Genomic DNA, 12,732 nt, shown 5'->3' with positions numbered 1-12,732 from the left:
CTGGCTCGAGTACAGATATTTACTGTAAAACTCAAAATTCAGTGGGACAAAAAGAATGGAAAGGTTGAGTCCTCTGTCCAAACACCTCTTAAGTGAACCTCTTTTGTCAAGAGTCAGGGGCATTGGGGTAGGTTTGACCAAAATTAAAGACAGATTCCCCTCATGATCTGATAATAAACCAACATGGATCACTGCTGCAAACATGAACTCATAAAATGCAGTCCAATTTCAAATACTGCTACATTTCTCTCATCGGCCATAAAGGCATTCCTTTACAGCAAACAGAAGTGCTCTGGCCAAAAGTTTAATATTTCTTTAATAATTTCTCATGAATTGTAAACTGATAAAAAAAAAAAGTAAGCAATCATATAACACTCTAATGGTAATCACTTTATGATGCCTGTGAGATCTGGCCAACAGCAGGTAACACTAAATGGACCATGTGTTGCCTGAAATGTTTCTCACCTGCGTTCACCCTCTTACCACAACACAGCTACAATGAAGACCAGGATGTAGAAAAGACTATAGCACCATAAAAATTGAGAATTGAACAATCCAGGCACAGACCATCTATAGACAGCAGAGCCAAAGATAGAAGACAAACAGAGGCTTGTTAAAAAAAAAGGAAAGAAAAAAAACCATCCTGTGCTACATCCCAGGTGCATGAGGCCCAAGCACTTCTTCAACACAAACGATATTGGAAATTATGTTCATTTGATTGGTGACGGAGAAGATGAAACAACATGAGAAGTTAGTCTGGCCGCCTGCCCTTCTTTTAACTTTTTTTTTTGATAGTATATATTCTGATGTGATGGTAATTATTGTATCCGAGGAGCAATCAAAGGCATTACCCAAGCTCTAACCAAATAAAAAAAACAGTAATTCAGTCTAAAAAAAAATGAAATACAGATTTCAACATCTGAATAACTGGTCCATCTGAATAACTATATCCAAGATTTTGTTTCCTTTGTGCAAAAATAGCTGAGAAATTAAATCAGATTATTGTTTTGGCTCTGGCTTACAGTGGACCCATTACAGTTTTTCATGAATGCTTACACATTGGCATTGCACACTGGCATATAATCCTCAATGACCAAAGCTCACTTGTCTTTTGTCTAAGCCATCTATAAAGCTTAAGCATATTTTACTGGAGTTCACTCTCACTACAAAGCAAAACACTTTCTTGGCATTTAAGCAAGCATTTTCATGAACATTCATGCCATCATTTGGGAATACCAAGACAGGAAACTGAACTGACCTAATCATAAGAACTTTTTCTACACTTATGTGGCTATAAAATAAGAAAAAAAGAAAAAGTCAAATTTCATTCATTATCATGCAAATAAAGCTACTATACATACATATGAATAATGAAAGTTGGTAAGTGCTGTACAGAAAATGGGGAAGATGAAAGGTGTATAGTTTGTGCTAGAGATGGAAGTATAGCGGATGAGGATGAGTTTTAGGAAGACACTTGAACAAAGAGACAAACAGGCTCAAATGAATTCACTAGTTGACCATTTTTATATCCTGAAACTTTGAGTTTCAGGATATAAAAATGGTCAACTTTGAGAAAAGTGTAACACTTTTATATTTTAATTTATTCATTGATTCATTTTAATCAAAACATGCTGTAATGTATATTGTGTGTTCATAGTTTTCACTTCCACTTCTGAATACTAAATATACATATAAACACATAAATAAATCATTTTTGCATCTTTCTCTTGTTCATGTATACAACAAAGACAACAGCATACACAACTGTGTCCTCGGGTGATCAATGCAATGTGAAAAACAAAGTTTGTTGTAAAAAGTCACAAGAAGAGAAAGAAAATCCACCACCACCATCCAAGAACTACTACAACACCATCCAAAAACTAAAAATGCATTAACACCAGATACCAACGGGTGATCTGATCATTGGCATCTTTTATGTGGTGCCACTGAAGTGGCATGATCAAAACTTAGGATAAAGAGCCATCCCAGGAGGTAGGGCCAGAGCATGAGGATGTCCTGCTTGATGGCCAAACACACAATGGTGCTCTACTTGGTCTCCTCTATGGATAGTTTTCCACTGATGTAGAGCACCAGGTACAACCCTTCCACTGCTTGTGACGAAATGGCCCAGGCCCTCTGTCCAGTGTTTCTGTTTGAAGGACAACAGGAAACGAAAATGCAGGAAAATTCAACAGAGGACTGCTATCAGAAAACCAATTGTTTAAAAGCCTGGTGTCAGTACTCCATTCACTGGACAAGATCTGATGCTCCCTTTATATTGAGATCAGTCAACCAGGCTTTTGATGTCCAAATAATAACATGACAGTTCTCAGATGCTGTACGTGCAGCAGATAGCAGCAGCATACATGCCGTGACAGAGAATTTTGTCAATGAAACATGGCACCAAACAAGTTAAAAGCAAAGGTGACAAATTGGTGTTACCCAACTGGAGTGGAAAAGGATATCATCAAAGGGATCTACCAGAAAAGGATATCGTCAAAGGGATCTGCCTTAGTCAAATCCAGAGTCCAATAAAAAAGGGCAGTGACCAACCAGTCAGCAGTTCATAAATAGGTGGCACTGGATAAGCATCAAGTGGGCAAAATGGAGCTTTGGGAGTGGTCAGGGGGTTTACTGGTTGACATTCACTGACTGTTAAATACTCTTTCGGTTAAAGACATACTTCAGGGTCTCATCTCAGTGTTCCAGAGAAAAATTCCTAGAGCCTTGTATCCCACCCTCCCCACCTCCAGACTACTCCTGTTATGGAAAACATCAGACCCATCCCCCACAGTGGGTGCTACACACATCCTATACATTTTCTCCATATTGCAGGCCCCATCGACAAGTGAGTCCCTTTATAACCCCTGAAAGTTGGCCTATTCAGCCAACCAGAATCCACCAAGGCCTGCTGTTAGGCATCTAGACCAGTTCTCCAGCCTCCATTATTGTGGCCAAACTGGTGGCTGACCTCACTCAGAGTCAGTGAGTCCAGGACTGCTGTCAGTGTTGCTCAATGGCCAACTACCACAAAATGGCATTCTGCAGGCTGTTATACTCCAGTGCAATGACAGATGCAATTTGGGATTCCCTTGAGAGCAGGGCAGCAGCCAAACTGCTCACACTCTTTCAGGCTACCTCCCTTGCAGCCAGGTAGAAATTGTCACACAAGACTTCCTGCTTATCCATTGAAGACAACTTTGTGAAGGTAATGTGAGGTGCAGCTGGAGTGCCAGAGGACTATAGCAAGCTCCATAGTACCTCTCACCCTACTCATTTGCCAGATGATATTCCACTCAGAGATTGAGGAGCACCTGATGTGTCTGACATTCAAGAGACTTCAGCAAAGAGCGAGGACTCCATGGCACCACTGTAACACTTTGGTTGTCTTGGTTGGAAATGAGAACACAGGAAGCAGGTATTTAAATGGCAGCACAGTAAGTGTCACACACAATAAATGTAAACATTTAACTGCTTTTTTAATTGCTAACAACATATAGGTAGACTCAATCATATACCTTCCATCACCAAGCTAAAAGAATTCTTCTGTTGGATTAAGGCAGGGAAATAGGATGGAATGTATATTATTTGGATGTGTTGATGGGTGGTGAACTATTCTTGGATGCACTGGTGGAAGTTGACGTTATCCCCTATAACAATATAGGTAGTGTAGTCTGGAGCCCTATGCTGTCTCTCTGTGAGTGGGAAGAAAACGTCATACGTTTGAGGAATTCTACAAGGAGTACTGTGTTGTGCAGGCCAATAGTGACATGGTGATGTACAATCCCTTACGGACTAACAGTAGCAAATATGGTTATGGTCCCCTCACTATGGACCTCCAGGGCTGCTCCTTATCCTATGATATACTTTTCTGAACTTTTGGTCAGATTGATCGTCACATGATCCATTGGATACCGCAGCCCAGGGAATACTATGGAGTGTGAGGTACTACACCTACACAGCTTGATATATTCTCACTTGTACATACAAGTATTGCATCTCTTTTCTTCATGAAATTTCTTTTCAAATGTCACTAAATATACTTGCTTCAGGCCTTGTAATGTTTCCCTGTACGTGACATCATTCTTATATATTTCCCAGGATATTACACTGGTTATTTTACAAAATGTTGACAACTGTGGCTTTTTGATCTTGGGTAAGCAGGCTGTCCATTCTATAGATGGTCCTCCTTTAATCTGGCAGAAAAAAATGTGTGTGTTCCAATAGTAGGAAAGATAGGTCCTAAAGATAAAGCCATGATTTAATGATTCAAATGTGGCTGTTATTACTGCCTAGTTACATCAAACCCACTACAAATAACAATAGATCTTATTTCATTAAAATGATTTCTTTGTATTCCTTATAAATATGCAAACAAATGTCTCAACTTACAAGACATTTAAGAACTTTTCTTAATTATAATATGTTTTTCCTAAATGTTCCAAAAGTATAGTTGTCTAAGAAATAACATTTATTAATATTTCACCAAAAAAGTCACGTTCTGGCAATCAGTATCTGGGGACTAATTAGTAAAGCAGGAACAAAAGATGAATAATTAATGCAATATGAAACATGATTAAACTTGTGTGGAATTCAAAATGAGTAAACCAGAGAAACACTAAACATTTTCAGCTTGACCATGATGAGTAAATAACAGAGTTCACACTTGAAAATACATCCAATCTGCTAAATACTCATTGAGATATTTCAAACATGCTTATGGCCTCCCCCCTAGTGGCTGAACAAGATATTACCAACCAAAACAGTCTGCAAATCTCAAGTTGTCAGGTAGAGATAAATATAGCAAGGCACGAGTCCTGAAGCTTCTACACACAGGAATATAAAACAGTGATATTTGTTCTGATCACAAACACAACACACCCAGTGAACTCTTCTCAGCTTGGGGCAAATCATTCATAACATGCAGAATGTTAAATCCTCACTGACAAAAAGAATAGATAAGCTATAATAGCCAAGGTTTTAGTTTTGGAGTGTGTTCAGGAGGCACAGTTCTCTTCCAAATGAAACATCACTATCAGTTTACCTCAGCCAGAGTACTTCTGCTCTGTCTTCTATCTAAGTAGAAGACAGACTGGTGTGTGTGTATATATATATATATATATATATATATATATATATATATATATATATATAAATACATATATACATATAAATGCATATATCTCTGTAGATAAACTCACCAAGTGTCGCATCATATCAGAGGGCTGACACTGAAGGGAGGCAAAAGGAGTCTTGCAGTATAGGAGAATGAACCCTGATAGCTGTGCGTACACTGATTATGCTGCATCTAATGGGATTAATTGATGAAGGCAAAGTTATAATGAGGCATGTTACTGAGGTGCTCTGCTAATAGCTGGGCATCTCTGAAAATACACTCTGACAAAATATGCATTTTTCTGTGAGACAGCTACTGAGACATTCCTCAAAAATGTCAAGTGTCAGAATAGCTTAATCCAAACCTTCTCATGATCTTATGCTCTGTTTGCACCTAACAAACCAAGCAAACATCCATTAGAGTTTGAGCTAAGTGAGAATATGTTTCAATTGGATGGCCGCTCACTAGGAACAACCTGGGGAAACAGTTGTCTTGTGCATTGTGTCACTTCCTATAACACCTAACAAGTCAAGATTAAGTGAGCGTGTGTTATGACATGTTCAGTGAGCAAGACAGCATTCAGTGCAAATCTGTACTACAGCACTGTTTTGCAAGTTGTAATAAAACTACAAAAACTACAACTACAAAAACAACAAGTTGTAATAAAAGTCAATGATTTATCAAATCACAATTAGCAAGATGCATTAACTGATGCAAGTTTCTCTGTTTGCTGAGGATGCTGGCTGACTCTAAGACAGAATGGTTGGCATCAACAATTTTTTGGTACATGCTCACATTGTGTTTGTTGCCATGTGGTTTACATTACCAGCTACAACTTCACCATTAGTGCACCAGAACTGCCATGTGCTATTTCTGCCTAACATGCACTACCTTCTTTCCATGTATGCATCCATCAAGTGCAACAGAAAAGACATTCATAGCATTTATAGCTCATACTTCATGAGGTAGTTGCAAATAAAGAATGATGCATCTTAAGAGTATACCACACCTAGTCTGTTCCTATGGTTTGTGGCAAATAAATAAATAAATTAGCCTTTTGAAATATTTTATTACTATTATCATTTATTTTAAAACTCTAGTTAATTAAATTTTTCTTAACTTTGGGGTATACAGAGTAACAAGACTAACGTTAACCAGGTGTAGGCCTACTTGTTGCCCAATGAAAAAATAAAGCTAAGCCCAAATGATTATAGCTCACAGAAAAAAAACTGGAGGAAAAAAAACAACACCTGTCAAACTTGTCCACAACCTATGCCTCTGCCAGCCCCTTCTAACTGAAGAACAGCTTTTCTTGAGGAGGATTTACCCGAAATAAGTGAAGATGGATGAAGTACAACAGAGGAACATCCAGATTGTATCCAACCATAAGGATATGATTGAACATTTGTGCAAGTGACAAATTGTTTATGTATTGGAGAGTTCATGTCCAAGATGTTGAAGGAGAAATTTTGTGTATGTCTCCAAAGCAAAGCAAACATTTGACTGTTGATTCTTCTTTTGATCTTTTCAGATCCATTCGCCTTTTGATCAGATTTTTTTGTGCTGCCATAAGAGTCATAAATGGGTCATATGTCTTTACTTCGCTGATATTAATTATCATGATAGTTTATAACCAACATTAATCTCTCTTGCTAATGTACTATAATAAGACCAATGCAGTGTCACAGAAATGTAGCGACTGAATATAGATGCATTTTTCTAGCAAAGCAAAACAGAATGGTGAGCTTTGGGGTTGTTTGTTGAACTTTCTACTGTCCCGCGATGATTCATCATCATTCCTTTGTGCTTTAATGGGGCAGAACAAATGCAGGACATTAGTTTGCTCTGAAATGCATTCGTTCATAACTAAAAGCACTATCGTGGCAAAGACGTCTTGGATTCCCATTCAACAACCATGTGTAACAAACATCTTAATTTATAGTACAACTATTACAGCACTGTGAAAACTGGCATAAGAAATAGCCTCATAAGAAAAAGTCTAACCTTATTTTCAATCACCACAGGTCAGCACAAAAAGTTACTCAAATTGCTTTAGCTTGTTTGTAGCCTTAAATGGTCTGACAGAGTCGAAAGTTGAACTATACACATTCACAGAATCAGACCATCAACGCAATTAATTTCCAGAAAAAGTCCTGAGCAAAAAGAGATACCAGAGTTTTGTCAGGATTTATCTCTCCTCCTCCAAGCAGCAACAACACACATTTACTGTCAGTGCAGAAAACAAAAACATCCAGATATGCTCCCTTCCCATGCTACAGAGGCTGTCAGTCAACACATTCACAGCCCTAATTTGTGCAGTCTAGACTGAGAAGGGGCTAAATTATCCACCAGAAGCACTAACAGTGTAAAACAAAGCTCTAGATAACCACACAAGAACACACAACCACCATTTAGTGTCATAAATCACTCATAAACACCACCCTAACAAATGTGTTAACAGATTTAATATAGCCTTTTCAAGGTACAGTATACCTTTAGTTTGTCATCTATGAGCTGCACGACAGCAGGGGAATTTTCTGTACCGTAATTACTTTCCATTTTGTTCTATGATCACACCGTGACCATTTTCAGAGGACAGATGCGTCATGCAAAGTCCATATATAACCAGGCTTTGTTTTCATCACTTCAGCAAAAACTATTCACTTGTTATTGTTAATATGGCACCAGTAAAACAATTATGCATACTGTATGCATACTGTACAAAAATAAGTTGTAAAAATAATACTTGATCTTCTAACATCACAGTGAATATTGATTTATTTTAGGTACAAATTGATTAATATTCAGCTGAGGCCTGATTGAAAGTACTAAATATTAACTTTGGAATTTATATGAAAATGAACAATAGGTATACTGTGGGATTACTGTGGGATTAGTGTGTTTAGATTTGGGAAGAATGAACGATTCTTCAGTGGTTAGACTTCACTAGGTCATTCTAAACAGAACATACTACTTCTCTGATGTGGATTGATGGGCTCTGACCTGTCTGGGATCACAGAGAGGAAGTGCAAATGTTATTGTTATGAACTCTGGGTGGTCTACACATTTAGAGCGCACACACATACACACACAGAGCTATCCTACTGAGGTATTTCCACTGACTTCTGTATTAACGTAGTTAACAATGCTACACCTACACATGATCTTCAGTATCCAAAATTAAATCTCTTTTTAACTTTTAAAATAAAAGTTGCAATTAAAAAGCTTTTCCCCATAGAGACCAGCCAAACTTCCAAACTGTCACCTGTTCCTATTATTCTGGTCCCCCAAACCTCCAACACACACTCAAAGATACAAATAAAAGTCACAAAGCTGCTTTAAGACTCCCATCTGCACAATAAACAGACATTTCAAGGCATTAAAGCCAACATCTCTGAGAACGTCATACTATTAAAAAGTAAAAGCACAAATCTAAAAGAGAACACAAAAGCAAACAAGTAAACATACTCATTGAAACAGCTTGCAGATGTTCAAGTGCATTCGTGAATGAACTAAAACACAAGCATAAACAAGGCTATAAAACTTTTGATAGCCACTGCCTCAAATAATAACAACATAGGGTTAGACACACTTTAGTGGTCCAAAATATGCCAATACAAATAATAGCCAAACAAAACCACGCTAGGAATAACTGTACACACAGTGAAATGCATGTACCTGGATATGAGTTTGTAAGAGTATGCGTGTGTCTAAGACCCAACACTGGCACATTGCCACATGGCTCCGGTAGACAGAAAGCAGACCTGTCCAAGTTGCAGGAATGCACTGCTCCACCCAAGATAAGCAGGTGGAGCTGAAAGCGACTCAAAAACTGTGCATCTGAGGAAAACATGCGGTAGCCAAAGAGAAAGGACACAGGCTGAATTGGGTTCATGCTTAGTTCAGCTGCCACTCAAAGCCATTGATAAAGTTCACAATGTTCACCAGGGCCAAAATGGTGACAGACAGTCTCCTTGTTGGTGATTCTTGCTTGCTCTGCAGACATTTTCTAATGCCTCCAGTTTAGGCTTTGTAACACAAGGCTTTGTTTAGTCTTTATTCCATAATACGTTCAGGCAGAAATCACTGAAATGCTTTCACAAGGAGCAATATAGCAATAACAAATATTAACTAAGTAATTAAGTAGTCAATTAATATGCTAAATAATGGTGTATGAGGAGGCATGTATTTCTGTTTGTGTATGTGTGTGCGTGTGTGTGCTGTGGGAACATTTCTTGCTCCTGGATACAGTAACATGCCTCATTAATCACTGTATGTTTTAGGTAATGATGCATTTAGGAGGACACATGAAGCAGCATTTACCATAGTAGAGGCTGTTCACAATATGCTCAAGAGTAGAGTTCAACTTGAATGGTTTTGGCTCCTCTGCTATAGTGTTGTGAACAGAGTTACCTCAGCTCTCAGCTGCAGCAGCCAATGCAGCTCTTAATCAAGAACATGTTAACTTTATACGGTTGAAATGAGTTTGCTTTCAATAGCCTTAATCCTATATTTTCAAATAGTTGACAGTTGAGTATTTAAGCATTGTCTTCATTTCAGACAACAGCATGACACATCACTTGCTGGTGATTTCCAGTAGATAGAAACAGATCCAACCCAGATAAAGGCTTAGTTATTGGCCCTAGACTAGCTGCAATGAGCTTAGGGAATAAACATGAGTAAGATTGGGTGGGTGTGCTGTAGTCCAGAAAAAGAAAAAGCTTCTCACGCAAAGCAGCAGGACTTGTGACAAATAAATTCCGCCAGTCAATGGTTGAGCCTGTACCGCTTCATGATATGTTCTCCTACCAGGAGGGAAATTACTCTGCAAAAGTGTGACCAGATGTCTCTTCTTTCCCACTGACTCTTCTGTCCCTTTTGTCATGCATTTATTGCTGTGGTTTGTCCAGAAATCTGAGCTCTTCTCAGCCTGAACTCTGATGGATAGCTTTGTTGGTGGCCTATCATCACAATGAAGTCACGACACATGGATGGAATCACTTGCACTCTCTTCATCCTGGGCCTGAGACCAGCATTCATCCTCTGTGAGCCAACTCCAGCCCTATCCTCAGGAAAGAAAGCAGAGAGCATAGCAGCCCAGCCAAAGGTGTATACAAACACAAGTAAACCATAGAGCAGCTGCTGATGAGATGAGCCAGTGACACAGAGATGTCAAGTCATTGTTAAGAAACATGTGCAATAAGAAGGGAACTACAGTGAATGTGTATTATTATAGAAACACCTAAATATCGACTAATGACAGGTTGACAGTAAGAAATAGTGCCACTATTTGCCTTTCTTCAAATACTGTCCCAAACTGTGGAATAATTATTCAGTAAGAAAGGTCACCAATTCTTTCATTCTTTCACACTCTGTGCTCCATAACTTCATTTAGTCATGTTTTTATTTGTTAGGAAGCCAGGTACAGCATGTGTCTCCATCCTGATATTCATAAAACCGCTCTTGCATTATAATGTCGAATAGCACTTGCATTACATGGGACCCATATGTCACTATGGGTTTCCTCCCACAATCCAAAAAATGTGCTGGTAGATGGATTGGTTACTCTAAATTGCCCCTAGGTGTGAATGAGTGTGAATGTGTGTGTGCATGGAACCCTGCAGTGGACTGGCTTCCGTCCAGGGTGTAACCCTACCATGCAACCAGTGTAATTCACCATGACCCTCACCAGGATAACGTGGTTACTGAAAATGAATGAATGAATGACTCATCTTTCTAACTGAAATTGCTATGTGAAACTTACAGCAAAGCAGTTAAATGTCAGTACATTTAATTGGGTCTTTGGTAAATGGAGCAAATATCTTCATAGCGCAAAGCTCTCCCTAATCCCCCACTGCAACTTGCTGAGCAAATAACGACAGTGCTACCCACCTCCGACAAACCATACACATAGGAGCAGAAAGTATGAGGGGCCACTAATCTCCCCAGTTAAAGCTCAGGAAATGTATGCTCCTTGCCAACAAGTCAGAGCACATTGTGGATCTTATGCAATCAGCAGACGTCTACAGATTTGTCTCAATTTTGTAACCTGAGGGTTCACCCATAATTGGCTGCCAGTTTCTAAAATATTACTATCCCATTTTTTTGCCTGATAACCTAGACCTCAAGTATTGTACATTTTTATTGCCCATGCCCACAGATACTGTTATGCATACTCATTTCACAGGTCCGTGCAACTTCAGCTAAACATATTATTAAACACCACACAGAAATCATAGAAATGGGTGAAAATACCATGGCTGCATTGGCCACTTTCATTCAGTTATTTTATAATGTCACAACACTTAATGTTCCATAGTTTCATGTTTGTATATGTATATTCCATAACAAAAAAATACACTTAAGTCCAAAGTTGGGAAAACAATTCTGTTTGGGGAAATTATAAGATCTGAATACAATTTCATTACCAACTCCTTACCTCCTAAACTGATAAATTTTCAGACACTGAAGACAGATTGGTTACTGATGGTTGTCATTTACTGTACTGTAAACATACTGCACATGGCTACTACTGAACTGGACAATGACATTAGAACAATGGCAAAACACTGTTATCCTGCATTTAAACAATGTTTTCCCTACACATGAAGATTGTACACATACCTGCAAAATAGAGCAGTGATGTTGCCTGTGGTTCGCCTCCACTTCTGCAGTCACCCTCCTTCCCTGCCAAGCAAACACACATCAATCACTTAAACACATCAACGGGTTGAGTGCCTCATTAATTTGCTCCAGTGCCGGAGGAAGGAGACTTCATTCCAGGCATAACAGCTGGTCTCCACACCCTGAAGCTGGACGTGGCTCAATAACAAGGCTTTAGGGAAACTTTCAGGAAATGCCCAATGAATGCTTCGAAACAACCATAAAGCACTGTTTAAAACTGCAGAAAAGGAAAGCACCACCCTTTCAACCATAAGAGTATGTGTACAAGTGTACCATCTGATAACACATCAAAGCATCAAAGCACTGGTGATATCTGTTCAAGGCAATTTAGTTCAAGGCAAGTTCTAGTTCACCACTGATCTGTTTCTGAATATAGTGGATTAAACATAATGAATCATTTGCTTTACTTAATCTACTTATTCTACCTTGCAACTTACAGGACTTAAAGGATCTGCTGCTAACTTCTTGGTGCCAGATGCCATAGTACATCTTCAAAGGTCTTGTGGAATCCATGCCTCAGCAGGTCAGAAATGTTTTGGCGGCACAAGGGGGAACTACACAATATTAGGCAGGTGGTTTTAATGTTATGGTTGATCGATGTACATGACCAACATGAGATCTCAGACACTGAGACACTATCTATACCTATATATCTATATACTAAAAGTCTATAAGTGGGGCATCTGAGACTCCTCCCCAAGAAAAATTGGAGTTTCAGAGACTTTGATCCAAACATAATTATGACTTAAGAAAATATCAAACAACAACCTAGGGTCAACAACCAATGCATTTTTAAGCTACATATTTATTATTAAGGAAGGAAAGCTTTGACAAAAATACAATTTTAAAGCTCTCAAATTATAGGGTTATACGGATGTGTGATCAAAGGAACAATCCTCACTCAACCAGCTGAAAACAACTGCAGGCTATTA

At 38.7% G+C, this 12,732-nt stretch overlaps 1 non-coding gene across 1 annotated transcript in view; it reads right to left on the bottom strand.

Annotated features, from left to right (window-relative positions):
• Positions 1–12,732, bottom strand: part of LOC113529436 (uncharacterized) — a 122,146-nt gene that overhangs the window by 97,595 nt on the left and 11,819 nt on the right. Inside the window, exon 2 of the transcript XR_008302339.1 lies at positions 11,741–11,803. This is a non-coding gene — a transcript (uncharacterized LOC113529436). The remainder of the gene's footprint in view (positions 1–11,740; positions 11,804–12,732) is intronic.

Source organism: Pangasianodon hypophthalmus, chromosome 9 (genome assembly GCF_027358585.1).
Source record: "Pangasianodon hypophthalmus isolate fPanHyp1 chromosome 9, fPanHyp1.pri, whole genome shotgun sequence".
Classification (NCBI taxonomy): domain Eukaryota; kingdom Metazoa; phylum Chordata; class Actinopteri; order Siluriformes; family Pangasiidae; genus Pangasianodon; species Pangasianodon hypophthalmus.
The sequence above is the reverse complement of the archived record's forward strand: the minus strand, read 5'-3'. Positions and strand labels throughout refer to the sequence as shown.